Below are 15,280 nucleotides of genomic sequence, written 5' to 3' on the forward strand. Positions count from 1 at the left end.
ATACATAGGTTTTAAATTAGTATCATGATGAAATCTCACAACATTTCATTTTGTCTTACCTGAGACGTGACTCATCCCTTTGTCCAGTTCATTCCACCTGTTACTCACTTAGTAGCTGTCTTGGTTATCATATCAACTCTTGTGGCATCAAAAGTGCTTGTGTTCAGGTAACCCTTACTTTTCTTAATAATGGCCCCAAAAAACAAGAGTAGTGATGAGGGTAATTTGAATATGCCAAAAATATGCTTCCTTTGAATGAAAAGTTCTCAATAAGGAAAGAAAAAAATTATATGCTGAAGTTACTAAGTATCTACAGTAAGAATGAATCTTCTATCCATGAAATTGTGAAGAAGGATAAAGAAATTTATGCCAGTTTTGCTGTTGTACCTCAGACTGCAAAAGTTACGACCACAGTGCATGATAATTACTTAGTTTGTTACAAACGTATCCCCTGAAGACAAGGAGGGGGGTACTATTATAGATCAGTAGAGTAGAATTGAGAGTTCAGAAGTAAATGCATAGTTCTATAGTCAACTGATTTATAACATGGATGCCATGGCCACTCAGTGGGGAAAGGACAGTCTTTTCAATGAATGGTGCTGGAGCAATGGGATAACCACATACAGAAGAATGAAGTGGGAACCTTACCTCACTCCGTATACAACAGTCAGCTCAAAATGAACCAAAGACCTAAGTCTAAGAGCTAAAACAATGAAACTTTTAGAATAAAACATAGGGTAAATCTTCATGACCTTGAATTTGGCAAAGGATTCTAAAAATGACATCAAAACCAGGAGCAATAATAGAAAAAATAGATAAATTGAATTTTATTAAGATTAAAAAATTTTGTGCTTCACAGAACACAGTCAAGAAAATGAAAAGACAACCTATTGAATAGGAGAAAACGGGTTTTTTCCTTCCTTTTTTTTAAAACTGAAGTATAGTCAGTTACAGTGTGTCAGTTTCTTGTGTACAGCATAATGTATCAGTTGTGTATATATACATATATTCATTTTCATTAGGTTATTATAAAATATTGAATATAGTTCCCTGTGCTATAAGAAGAAAAAAATTTTAATCTATTTTTATATATAGTGGTTAACATTTGCAAATCTCAAACTCCCAAATTTATCCCTTCCCATCCCTTTTCCCCCAGTAACCATAAGATTGTTTACTATGTATGCAAGAGTCTGTTTCTGTTTTGTAGATGAGTTCATTAGTGTCCTCTTTTTTCTTTTTCTTTTTTAGATTCCACATATGTGTGATATCATATGGTATTTTTCTTTCTTTCTGGCTTACTTCATTTAGAATGACAATCTCCAGTTCCATCCATGTTGCTGCAAATGACATTATTTTATTCTTTTTTATTGCTGAACAGTATTCTATTCTATAAATATACCACAACTTCTTTATTCAATCATCCGTCGATGGACATTTAGGTTGCTTCCATGTCTTGGCTGTCATATATAGTGCTGCTATGAACATTGGGATGCCTGTCTCCTTTTGAATTAGAGTTCCCTCTGGATATATGCCCAGGAGTGGGATTGTTGGATCATATGGTAAGTCTATTTTTATTTTGAGGAATCTCCATACTGTTTTCCATAATGGCTGCACCAGACCACATTCCCACCAGCAGTGTACGAGGGTTCCCTAGGAGAAAATATTTGTAAGCCACACATCTGATGAAGGACTTGTAAGTAGAATATATAAATAATTCTTATGATTCAATAATTAAAAGTCAAATAATCCAGTAAGAAAGTGGGCAAAGGATCTGAATAGACATTTTTCTGAGAAGGATATGCAAATCATGGAAAGATGATCGATATCATTAGTCACCAGGGACATGCAAATCAAAACCACGGTGAGATACCACTACACCAACTAGGATGGCTAGAATTAAAAAGGGAGTTAATAACAAGTGTTGCTGAAGATGTGGAGAAATTGGAACCCTCACATGGTTGGAAAACAGTTCGTCAAGTAATTAAACATAGTTGCCTTATGCCCCAGCAATTCTACTCCTAGATAAATATACCCAAGAGAAAAGAAAACATATGTTCACACAGAAACTTGCACATGAATGTGTATAGCAGCATTATTTATAATAGCCCAACGGTGGGAACAACCCAAATGTCCATCAGCAGATGAATAGATATGCAAAAGGTGGTATCTCTCTCTACAATGAAGTATTATTTGGCCCCAAAATAAAAATAAAGCACTGATACATGCTACAACTTGGATGAAGCTTGATAACATGCCAAGCAAAAGAAGCCAGTCACAAAAGACCATATATTTATGATTCCACTCATAATGAAGGTCCAGATTAAGGAAATGTATGGAGACAGAAAGTAGATTAATGTTTGCTTAAGGGCTGGGGAGGGAATGGGTGGATATGGGGGTGATAGCTAAAGGGTACAGAATTTCTTCTTGAGGTAATGAAAATGTCCTAAACTTCACTATGGTGATGGTTGCATATATCCGGCTTAAAACATATAGTGTCCTTCTAAATCCAATAGTAATTGAAAGTTATCTCTTCTGTATTTTAGAGAAATGAGGCATAGGAAATTTATGACTTTACCCTATATATATTCCTAAGTATTATTTCATTCTAAAAACCTATGTTGTCCCAAACTAAAAAGTAACCTCCGTGATTCATTCACTCAACAAATGTTGATGGCAGTATTTATTCTAAGCACTGCGCTAGGGACAATTTTTCTCAGGGAGCAAAACACAAAATTATACGTCCTCATGGAATTTACATTCTGTTAAGAGAAGATAATGAGCTTAATAAATAAGTAAATCATAGGTGTGTTTGAAGGTAGCCAATCCTATGGATACAATAGACCATGAGAGCAATGGTTTAATGTGTTTTCACATGAAAACTACAGTGCTCAGAAGAAAGCCTGGCTCAGGGAGGCACAATGAATATTTGTTGAATAAATGAATGAATGAATAGATGTAGTTCAAACTGTATGTTTGGATACTAAAGGTTTGTAGTTTGCACCTTTGAACTGGTTTTCTTCTCTCTCTCTTTTTTTTTTAAATTACAGCAGCTGTAGAGTTTTATATCTGTCCTCCTTTCTTGTTCTGCTTTGTTCTAAAAGGTGGCATAGTATAATGGTTAAGCACAAAAATCTCTAGAACCACTCTGCACAGATTCAAATCCCAGTTTTAGCACAAATTTCTGAAAAACTTAATTATACTAATCTTTATTTATAATAATTTTTAAACTGCATTCCTTTCATTAACATAAACTTGAGGCTTTGTGTTTTGAAGACCTCCCTGTTACAATTTCAGTATTGTTTGTTAGCTTCATCCTGATCATACCCTTGCATACTTATACTCATTCAACATTTTTTTGTCAGTTGTTTGCAACCTCCTTGGTGCTAAGGGTACTATCTAATGATGTGCCCATCATAGAGGGATGGTAATCATCCTTTTCTGCTATTAATAGGAAATTTGATATATCTTGATCCTTTGCAGGATATGAACTGCTTGTCAGCTGGGACTGCCATGTCCACATCTAACATCCTTAGATCCTTATACAGTGACTGGTACATATAGATGTGCAGCTAATGTTTAATGAATGAAGAAAAAGTTATCCTGTAACAACAATCAGTTATATTTTCAGAAGACACATGTCTGCCACTGTTTTAAAGTATCTTTGGTCTGTCTAAGGTTGGCCTCCCTGGGGTCTGGACTCTCTTTCAAAGTAACAGTGTCTGCATGGATGGAGGGCCAGATGACGATCACTTGGCAGAAGCCCAGAACATGCTTCTCTGCCTTGGACATTAGCCAGCATGGGGCCGAGTTCAGAGAGTAACTGCTTCCTTCCTTGGATGTGCTGTTGCAACTCTCCCTTGTGAGCTGATTTTTCATTCCTGTGTTTTGGTTACATTTTCTTCTTTTTTCTTTTTCTTGGGGGGGAGGGGTGAGGTCCTGTTTTAAAAATAAAACAATAGTAGGGTTTGTTAAGATGTCTCAGCCAAATAGTAATTTATTAGCTGTGATATAATGATATAAGGAAATAGCAAGCTCTTTGGCTATTTATCTCATTATGAATAGAAAAAGTGAGTATAGAGATGTCTCAGTTGCTATGGATACCAAGTCTTTGAGATAATAGAATCCTTTAAACATAATCTAGGTCAATTAGGTTGGCTTTTCTCTTAAATACTACTTCTACCCAACATCCTTTTTTTCCCAACATCAGAAAGTGTGTTTTAATTTTTTCTCCAGTTTTGCCCTGATTTTTTTCTTTTTCTTATACCTCTTCTCTTTTTTTTACACTACAAAAGATGATATGAAGAAATAAATATCTCTGGCTTTAATTCTATGTAAGCAGGATAACTGATTTCATTGGTTCCACATAATTAACACACAAATACCTCAATATGATTGACCCAGTTGTGATGTTCAGATTTTTTAAACTCAACCTTTGAAAATCGGCTTGATTATAAAAATAGTATATAACCATTTCATTGGTTTATTGAGTCAAAGTTCTTTAAAACAAAATCTCTTTAGAATGAATACTTTTGAACACAGCATTAAGTTAATTGATTGGTGCAGAGGGAAAAAAATCACCAAATCCTCAAAATAAAACCCAATAAATAGCAACTCATAATTCAGGAGTGTGAGATAAGTCTATTCCCATATGTAAAGGTAGTCAGACACCTTGCTAAGAACACACATTTAAAAAGGTATAAGATACCAGTTAAATCATCATTCATCTATTTTTCAAAAGGAATCATTAGAGTGGATTTATAAAAACCCATTACTTTTTTAAACTCCTACTTTGGTGCTTGTTCTTCGTTTTAACTTGTATTTTTCTTTAGAGTGGAGTTGGTTTCATTACATATATTTAAAATCTGTGCAGTAAACATTTTTCTGGACTGTTTTGCTGGAGGCTTCCATGTTAGAGATGAAAGGGCCAGTTTATGAGTCACAAGGCCTGGGTTTTAGTCCCAACTCTGCTTCTAGTTGTGTGGCCTCAGATGAGTCATTTAACCTCTCAGATCTTAATTTTCTCATCCAAAAATTAGAGGTCAGATGACATAATTTTCCAATTTTCCCCTGACATCCTAAAATATCTACATTGCTTTGAAATTTACCCAAATCTCCAATTGATACCCAGCATCAAGGTTAGTAACTGCTTTAAGTAGGCTTACTGAGTTCAAAATGAAATAGAAAAGAAAAAGCTTTAGAAGTACTAGCCTGCTAGCAACTTTTTTCCAATGCTGCACTGCATTTAAAATAGTTTTAAATTTGCAATGGAAAACAGGGATTAAACCACATTCAGGTGGATCATTGCAAAACCTTTATGGTTGGTGATATTTTCTCCAGATGGAAAGCAAGTGTGTAAAAGTAATACTGGCTAGTACTTGCATTTATTGTTTCCTTCCTAAATGTCAAGCACTTTGCTAAGTGTTTTATATGGCTCATCTCATCAATTCTCACAGCAATACTATGACACAGCTATTTGGATGTCTGTTTTACAGATAAAAATGGGCATAATAATGTCCTAGGTGGCTCAGCTAGTAAGTGGCAGAACCAGAATTTGAATCTATACTGACTTTACATGTCCAGAGCATATAAACTCTGTAATACACAGACATTCAGGTTTTGGGGTTTTGGGTTTTGTATTTTTTGTGGGTTATACATTCTTCATATATCTCAACATCTGTCATTATCTCCTGGACAGGGATTCTTCTGTGCATACCTGATCTCAGTAAAAGGCACCACGCCCATCAGTAAACAACAAGACAGAAACTTGGGAATTTCACCCAATACCTCCCATTCTCTCATTTCCACTTTTCACCCATGCAGTCCATCACCAAGTCTGTTCCATTTTATTTATTAAATAGCTCTCAAAACACCAGGGGAACTTGGTGTGTGGATGCTTTGCTTTCTGCTTGAGTACAGTCCCCATCTTTGTTCCTAATTGTCTTAGTCTAGGATTTTTTTCAGCAAAAAAAAAAAAGGCCAGGCAACAATCCTAGTTTTCTTGTCATCTCAGGTTCCAGTGGCCAAACCTTCAGTTGATTTCCATCTCCAGTATCAAGTCAAAGAGTCTTCCTGACTAACCAGCTGAGCCCAAAACATTGTGAAGTTGGGCAAGCCATTCACATTATGCCCTATCTAATGTACCAACTTATAGATAGAATCCCTGAGCTGAAAAAAAAAAATGGTTTTAAGTCATTTAAGATGGCTTTGAGATAATTTTTAAAAAAAATCACTGCTGTGTATATTCATAGGAAATGTTTTGGATACATATATTTAAGATATTTGAGAATATTTGGGAGTGTGATTGAGAGAAGATACACAGTAGGAAAGGGAGGAGATGTTTGCATGTTCAAGGGTATATATTTTACAATAACAGAAAGTAATGTGTATTTGAATAAACCAAGAGTTCTGTAGAGAAATTGAAATGGCAGAGGGAAGAGAGTTGGAGTTGGGGTAAGAGGAGTCCATGCAGCCTCAGGGCAGGCTATTACAGAAGAAATCTCACTCCTCCCTTTCCTCCCACTACCATCTTTGATATTCTGGTTTGTGTTAACCAAATGTCACTCCAGAGAGTCAAGGGGAGGAAACAAGCCAGCAGATCCTTCTACTTGAGGGCTCTCCACAAGATGACCCTCTTTATTACAGTCGATTTCTACAATAGCTGCTGCAACCGCAAAGCAAAAACCTTTACATGTGGCTGTTGAAAAGCTATGTGTAGATTTAATGAGTAAGATATCATCTGTAAAATTTCACAGTGAAAGAATGAGTCTTGATTGCTACTCCACTGGCTTCTGTTTTCAGTTATACTACTGGTTCCCAGAAACTAAGAGGACTCTGAGGTGGGCATGAGCCTGTTATGTTCAGGTGACTAAAGGAAGGCTAAAGCATCATAAATAAGAAGAGCTAGGTTAAATCTGAGGGTTAAGTAGAAGGTAGAATATGTAGGGCCTTTTAGGCTAAGATGAAAAGTTTGCATTTTATTCTTAGTGCAACAGACAGGCATTAGAGGGTTGTAAACAGAAGAGTGATATGATCTGATTTACACTTTGTGGAGACCTCTCTGGGTGCCATTTGGAGAATGTGAGCAGAGGGACACCACCCAAGAGGTTGTTGCAGCTGTCCGGGGGAAGATTTATTGTGCCCTAGGCTCGGGCTTGGGCAGGGAGAATGAAGAGAAGTGATTGGATAAGGGATGTCCTTTTGTGGTAGAGCTGTCAAGACTTCCTGATGGATTGAATGTGGAGGTAAAAGTAGGAGAGAAGTCCAGTATGACTTCCAGTTTCTGACTGGAGGGACTGGGTCCATGGTAGTGCCGTTTACTAAGATGGGGAAGATTAAGGGAGGAGTGTATTTTGTGGGAAGAAAAATGAAGAGTTCTGTCTCACACCTAAGAAGAGATCTTAGGTATGAGATTCTGGGGACCATCCAAGTGGAGTGCTGTAATAGCTCTAACGAGGCATCCTGTTTCCAATATTGGCTCCAGTTTTCTTCTCTCCTCTGACTCCTCCATTCTCTTCTATAAGCCATTGTTCTGTTAATCTTTCTAAAGCCTGGCTCAAATCATGCAAGGTCCATGCTTAAAAATATTCAACATGCCATTATTGCCCTTGGCATCATGTACAGGTACCTCAGTCTGGTTTTGAATTATATTCTGAACACCTTCTTTCATCCTTTTCTCTTGCTGTAACTGCTTTATATCTACTGTATGATTTAAACTGGACAACTTTTTCTTCCTCAAATGTACCTTGCATATTCCTGTTTCCAAATTCTTGCTCAGGTTTTCCCCTTTACCTGAAATCTCCTTAAGCTCAATGGTCATAATCAATTAGAACTCAATTGAAATTATAGACTTTAAAAACATGACTCTAGACCTTTATGGATATTGGTGTAACACTGACTCTAAATTACCACATTAATTATTCTTCTTAAATGTGTCTACCATCTTTCTGGCATTTAAAATGTATTAGTATAAAGTAATTGTTTCAAATGTGTATTATAAAATGGTGAAGGGGTTATGTGGTTTCAAATGAATAGAAAGAGTAGTAGACATCTTTGAAGTCTCATTAATCTTTAGTGAGGAGCCATGAGAGCAAAACTCACCACTCAGAAGTTCAAAATAATTTTTAAAAGGTTAAAAGCCAGGGGGATGATTTATGGAAAAATCCAGTGGAAACCTCCTTTCATAAAATAAAAGAAGGGCATCAATATGATTAAAAGAAAACAGGGTGGGAGTAGGATTTTAATAGTAATAATACCCTTAAATAGCAACTTAAATGCTAGCACCAATATTCTTACTGTTGTTGGTGTATTTTACTATTCTTAGTTTAGTGACAGGCCCTGTGTTGCCTTTTGAAGGAGTTTGCAAAGCCCTAATACCTTTAACAGAGTTTTGTGCTTTGTGGGCTCACATCATTGTATCCACCAGAAAACACATCTGGTAATGAGCAAGAAGAAGTAGCATTTGGGTGTTTTGTAATGGACATGGTGGTTAGGTACCAACCAGAATATTAAAAAAGCCACTTCATGTTCATTAGAATTTTTGTATTTCTATTCTGTTGGGGGAAAAAAATATGTCACAAGTATAATAACTATGGGTGGTACTTTGTAAATTTTGCCATCAATTATAACATATTTTAAAATTCAGTGTTACGGAGGACGCTTAACTAATCTCTACAAATGTTTTTTTTTAATGAAGTGTTTTTTTTATCAGTTTCATCATACATAACTAAAACAATGGTTATTATTTTTGAATCTATGGCTAAGGTGGCATAGAATAAATTGTATCTATTGATCATCAAATTGATTTCCATTAAGATTCACAGTTCAACACAGATTGAGCTGTACAGTGAGCACCGGATCTTCTTTTGGCCTAGGTTCACAGTTCTAGCCCCAAGCATTTAAAAATTGCCCTTTGAATAGCTCTCATATCCACTGGTGCTATTTTTGAGGCCTTAAAATTTCATTCCCCCCGAACATGTTAGTTTAGTTTAGAACAGATGTGTATTGGCATCTGTGCACATATGTTTCCTGCAGAATTCTTGGGAGTGGAGAATCAGTCTTCCAACTTTGAAGCAGATCCCTTTTGATGAACACACTTGAGATCGCTATTTCTGGATCTGAGAAATTACACCTCTTCCCTGTCTCTAAAACTATCAGTGTTTTTGGTGGCAGGCAGCCATGCAATTTAATGAGTTGCCTTTTTCTTCCTCCCAGATTTTTCCCCTAGCACATTCCAGTTTTCCAGCTGGGATAAGGCTTGGGACTCACTCACTTCTGGGCCTGAAAGTCAGCCTGGCAGGCCCAGTCCCAGAGCTATGGCTTCTTTACAAAGCCAGCTTTGTAAGGGGGCTCCTTGACTATGGAGAAACCCACCAGAGCATGAAGTTTCTTTCATCAGCTTTTGGGAGCTCTGACAAATGTCCTGAGCATTTTCACCAGGTCTTGACTTCCCAGTGAGGTTTCTATGGCTCCATTGTCAACATTTTCCAAAACTGACTTTGGAGCTTAGAAAAGGACTCCAAGAAATAAAGACTATTTTACATTTCTAAAAAAGACATTTTAAAAATGATAGTAATATCAGTTATATTTGAGAATGGCACTGAAATGTTTCCTGCTAGGACATGCATATACTCCTAGAGGGGAGGCTCCCACCGTCAAGGGTTCACACTTACTGATGCGAATGGTCTAGGGGTGAGTGATGCTCAGCACACTGGAGTCTGTAAAGTGCTCCTGCCATCTGTCAGACGATCATAGAAAGATAGGTATAGGAGACCAGAATATGCCACCTTAAATAGGCCTCTTTGGCATAAGGATTAGTTTGAGAAACAGCAGACACAGGAAAAGCTCTGAAAACAGAGTTGAAGTTAGCCTTTTGTAAGGGAAATTTAAATTTGTAAAGGAAATTACCATTTGTAAAGGTGTCTCTTTCTCTGCATCAAGAGAAGAAAGATGACTGTAAATCCTTAAAGACTCATTAATGGAGAAGGCATTTAAATCTGCAAAACAAATGTTACCCTTGTTTACTGTACGTTTCTTGGTTATTTTCCCATAACTGGCCTCCTCTACACCTTTTTTCTTTTGTTTTATCTGAAGATGGTGTTTAAGCTCAAGTCCTAGCCACCTCTTTGAATTTATTCACCTCTGAGTTTCTCCCACAAATCTGAGAGATATACATGTTAATAAACTTCGATTTTCCTCTTGCTAATCTTGTCTTTCATGACAGAGGTCCCATCCAAAAAACTAGAACAGAAGAAATTTTTTTTCCTCCACTACATAGGGATGTGAGAAACCTGAGCCTATTGTCACCTGCAAACTGTCCTTTTTTGGGGGGTTCAGGTTTTACAACACATGGATATTTTTCTAGTGCTCCCTTCTGAGGAATAATCAGGTTTTTAAAAAAATCTCCCAAAGTGATTCTGTCAAAATCTCAGTCCATAATCGTCTGTGTTTGTCCTAAAACTCCCCTACTATGTCTACTATGACCCAGTGCGATTTACTGCAGGGCCAGGTAATCTTGGAACCATGTCAAATCATTGTGTTACAGCTCAACAACTATTAGCTTCTACAACAACTATTAGCTTGCTACAACTATTAGGTCAGCACTCATTTAAACATAATTCAGATTTTTATAACATCTAGAAGTTATTAGTTATAAATAGCTAAGATTATACATTATCAATAATTAAGAATCATTGAGCTCACCCCATCCAGGATGCATGGACTAAGTGAAATCTGTTGTAGGTGCTTGTCGACTGAAATAAATGCACAGCCTAAAAGTTGAGAGTTATGTTTTATTTGACGGACATTTCAGAGGACTCAAGGTCAGGATGACAGACTATCAGATCGCTCTGAGGAACTGCTCCAAAGAGGTAGGGGTAATTGGAACATTAAAAGATTACTTGTTAACTGAAGAAAACCAGACATCTCAGATTAAAGAATTTAGCGCTTTTCTATGTATGGGAAGGAGCAAACACCTGGGCTCATTGAAATCATTCCTTTGACAAGCATCCAGCTATCTAGGGCCAGTATCCTGTCCTTTCTTATTCTGAGTCCCCTCAGGCTGCCTGCTTGTCTTCACTGTGGGGAGTGGCGGCAGCAGCTGATGACTTGATGGCTTCAGCATTCTTTGTTTACTGATATAGTTTGGGTATTTTTTGTTCACATGCTATTTATGCCAATTTTTTTTCAGTTTTCAGTTTTATTAGGTAGAATTGTTACAATTTGACTGCACATGTACAATGTATTGCATATAGATACATATACACAATATACTGCACTTTTTTTTATATTTACATGTATGTACTGTTCTTTGTTTCTAAGAACATTTAGAGCTTTAGCTTTTTAAACTTACATAGTTATTAAAGGAATAAAGCCAACCACAAAATAAGAATTAATTCAAAAAGATACATACACCCCACTATTAACAGCAGCATTCTTTATAATTGCCAAGATATGGAAGCATCCTAAGTGCACATCAATAGATGAATGGATAAAGAAGATGCAGCATGTATGTATAAGAAGTACAACTCACACATAAAAAAAAGGATATTTTGCCATTTGCAGCCCTTCATTCACTTTTTTTTTCCACTTCAAAAACCAGAATTTTATAACTGGGATAAATATTTCCATTGCATCAAAAAGAACAAAATACCTAGAGATAAGCTTAACCAAGGAGGTTACCTATACTCTGAAAACTGTAAAACATTGATGAAGGAAATTAAAGATGATACAAAGAAATGGAAAGATATCTTGTGCTCTTGGATTGGAGGAATCAACATTATCAAAATGTCTGTAGTACCCAAAGCAATCCACAGATCCAATGCAACCCCTGTCAAAATACTCATAAAACATTTTTCACAGAACTAGAACAAAAAAATTTATATGGAGCCATAAAAGACCCGAAACTGCCAAAGCAATCTTTTGTAGGTCTTTTTTTTTTTCTCTCTCTCTCTCCTTTTTGTTCTCTTTTCTTATGGTTTGATGACTAGAGAAGTTCCTTTAACGTTTGTTGTAAATCTGGTTTGGTGGTACTGAATTCTTTTAGCTTTTGTATATCTGTGAAGCTTTTGATTTTTCCATCAAATCTGAATGAGAACCTTGCTGGATACAGTATCCTTGCTTATAAGTTTCCCCCTTGCATCACTTTAAATATATCTTGCCACTCCCTTCTGGCCTGTAGAATGTCTGCTGAAAAATCAGCTGATAACCTTATGGGAGTTCCCTTGTATATTATTTGTTGCTTTTCTCTTACTAATTTTAATATTTTCTCCTTATCCTTAATTTTTGTCGATTTGACTACTCTGTGCCTTGGTGTGTTGCTCTTTGGGTTGATCCTGTGTGGAACTCTGTGCTTGCTGGGCTTAGTTGACTGTTTTCTTTTCCAAGTTGGGGGAGTTTTTGTTACGGAAACGACAGGCCAGCCAAGAAACAAGCACCACTCGGAGGGTTGGAGTACTCAGATGTATTACGCCGGCAGGCTCAGAGGGGCTTCTGCTCCGAAGCTCTGAGCACCTCCAAGACGTGCGCATGAGGTTTTATAGGGTAAAGTACAAGCTTGGGGTATTCGGCCAATAGGCATGGAACAGCTTTAGCAGCATCATTATCACAAAAGTGGAGGCAGGGAGGCAGCAAACCAACATTCCAAAGCCAGATATATATCTTTGAAAATCCAGCTGGCTAGCAAAAAAACATGAACAGCAAACCAACACTAATTAACTTAGATTTACAAGTTAGTCCAGCAGAACTCAGATCAGTATTCTGATACTTAGATTTGTGAGTTATCTTGTTAGACCAGCCCATCCTCTCCTTCACATTCCTAGACTTGTGAGTTATCTTGTCAGACCAGCCCGGCTTTTCCTTCACATTTTCAGATATTATATTTATGTCAGTTTTACAGATGAAAACCGAGACTCAGAAATGGTAACTTGCTTAGCTAGTAACTAGTAAAACTAGAACCTGAACCTAAGGGTATTTAAGACTAAAATATGTGCTTTTTAGCTACCATGCTGTTTATCCTCACTCCTTTATCTGGTTTGTTTTTACTTTCCAGTCAAAATCTGAGCTAATGTTTTCCATTTCCCTGGCCTTTGTGGCCCAAATTCATCCCTTTCTCTGGGTTTCAAACAATTTTGAAGAAGACGCTGCAGGATTGCTCAGGATTGAAGGTAGAGAGCTAATCATTCTTTAACTGCTTAATTCTTCATTCATCCTTCTTTTTATCTAGGAAAAGAATCAACAGGTTAGGCATGGTGTGCCTTCAGGAGAGCAGAAGTCAGGAGTTAGTTTCAATTTCTTAGTGATCTCATTCCTATAATTAGGTTCTGTTAAGGTTAGAGTGGGGCAGAAATGGGTAAACAGGAAAGGAGCAAAAGAGCTGCTTTCAAGAAGACAATTTTAATGTTGAAGAAGCATCAAACCAGAATGTGATGTGCATCACAGACAACCCACTGATGGGATTGCAAAGGCAGAGGGAAATCTCCCTCTTTTATGTGGCTCAGTGGTGAGTAGTCAAATAGAGTGAGTAATTAGATGGGTTTTGCAATTTTCAGTTAGGTGACAGGTCCGGACACTGGAGGGGACCTTATTTTTCTCAATGATTATACTCAGAAGAGATGGCTGCCTGGTCCTTGAGGAAATTTTCCTGAGTTGTGAGACTGGCGATTAAAACCATTAAAAAGATTTACATATATTTGAAAAGGATAAAGAAAGAAATTCTGAAAGAAAACAGAGCAGAGGGAGGAAAGTTAATACTCAAAAGGGAGAATTAAGACTCTTATTTTTAATTTGCATCTGCCTCATACTATCTAAATCTTAACTCTTTGGGATTACATTGAGCTTGACCCACCCTTCTCCATATGCCCAGCTTTTGGGGTCAGTATTTCTTTACTGCCCCTCCTCCAAAACTTTCCTAGAGTTCTATCTACACCATTCTACTCTGGTCTCTCAACTTTCTCTAAAGCAGCTGCCACACTGAGACACATTCGTTAAGAACAGCATTAGAGTGACCAGTAGCTTCTCTTCAACTGAATTTACATTTCACCCACTCTGGAGGCTGGACTGGGAAAACTCCCAAATACACATCCTGTGGAGGACCCCTGCCTGCTTCCAGCATTTAGTGACTCAGATAATACTTTCTGGGAGAGGTTAGCCTCCAGGAAGAACTAAGAGAAAGATCAAAGTGGCGTGTCAGACATAGATCTGTCTTCCAGTTAAGTGACCAGAAAAAACACTTAATTTACTGCTTGAGCTTTATATAAATCAAGCCTCGGTGGAATGCTGGGATTATATAGGGGAGGAAAAAGTTTTCTTCCACTCTCTTAAGGTCCCTGACTGGGTCTGAAAATTAAATTGACAAAAATAGATTAACGGGGGAAAGCGTACAAGTTTATTTAATATAAGTTTTACATAGCACAGTAGCCTTCATTAAGGAAATGAAGACCTGAAGAATCCGTTAAACCTGAGTGTTTTCATACTGGGCTTGATGACAGGTGCACAGTTGAGGAGGAATATGACAGATTAAGGACTATGAGGTGAGTGTAGTCAACTGAGGGAAACTTCGCAAGGCCTGTTCGTTCACATTCCTCTGTGTCCCTCTGACTTGGAGCTCAGGATCCTCCTTTCCTCTTGGCGTAGGGAAGGCACCTCTCACCTGAGGGTCTTATATCCTGTTTCAGGGGAGAAGGGTGGGAGGTCAGAGAGACCTGCTTTCTTCTACTGTTTCTTCAGCCTCCTTCAGCCAAGGTGCCATGTTTTCGGATAGCTTGTTCTGAGCACTGTCGCTTACCATGAATTGCATTGACCAACATTGGAGTGCATCTCCTGTGGGTACCTCTCCTTTAATTCTCCTTCAGACAATTCTTGTCCTCCTAGCATCTCTTTTACATACAGAGCTGTTTTTTAGAAACAACTAATTTCGTCTATGGATGAAATGATATGATGTTGAAGGGGATCAGGATATGCTATCTCAAAATATGCCACTTTGGCATAAGAATTACATTCAGCTGAAGGCATTTGAGTTGCTGAAATCCCTGATCTGCCTCAAAGCAGTGCCTCCCAAAAGAATTCAGTTGTCATAAATCCCCTTCCCAGAAGCAACTCTAATATTCTCTTTGGGGAGATGAGAAGTCACCTCTACATCCAGATAGATATTATCACAAACAATCACATCTCCCATCTGTTTTCCTAAGGGCCCATTTATCTTTCCAAAAAGTCATTTGTATTTCCATAAGTGCCCTTTCTCTCCCCACTTCTAAGAAGTCATTTATTCTCCCAGAAGTGTCCCTCT

At 37.5% G+C, this 15,280-nt stretch overlaps 1 protein-coding gene across 4 annotated transcripts in view; it reads left to right on the top strand.

The window, feature by feature from the left end:
• Window positions 1-15,280, top strand: part of CFAP95 (cilia and flagella associated protein 95) — a 220,022-nt gene that overhangs the window by 130,500 nt on the left and 74,242 nt on the right. The window lies entirely within an intron of this gene.

Source organism: Vicugna pacos, chromosome 4 (assembly GCF_048564905.1).
Source record: "Vicugna pacos chromosome 4, VicPac4, whole genome shotgun sequence".
NCBI classification, from domain to species: Eukaryota; Metazoa; Chordata; class Mammalia; order Artiodactyla; family Camelidae; genus Vicugna; species Vicugna pacos.